Raw genomic sequence first — 214 nt, 5'->3', positions numbered from 1 at the left:
TTTGACCCCAAATATATCCCACATCATCATCTGTAACTGCTTCATTAAGACGCAGATTAAGATTTTTGATTGATGTGAGTTCATCCTGATCATCTTCAGCCTCGGATTCTGAGTCTTCTTCATCTTTCTCTTTTTTTGACCATTTTTCATCCACATTATCTTTCTCTACAGTGGGACGATGTCTTTTCTTACTGCTTGGAATCGTGGCTCTTGC

The sequence above is a fragment of the Dipteris shenzhenensis genome, chromosome 13, assembly GCF_047967505.1.
Source record: "Dipteris shenzhenensis isolate YYH24624 ecotype China chromosome 13, Dip_SZ_1.0, whole genome shotgun sequence".
Taxonomy (NCBI): Eukaryota; Viridiplantae; Streptophyta; class Polypodiopsida; order Gleicheniales; family Dipteridaceae; genus Dipteris; species Dipteris shenzhenensis.
The sequence above is the reverse complement of the archived record's forward strand: the minus strand, read 5'-3'. Positions refer to the sequence as shown.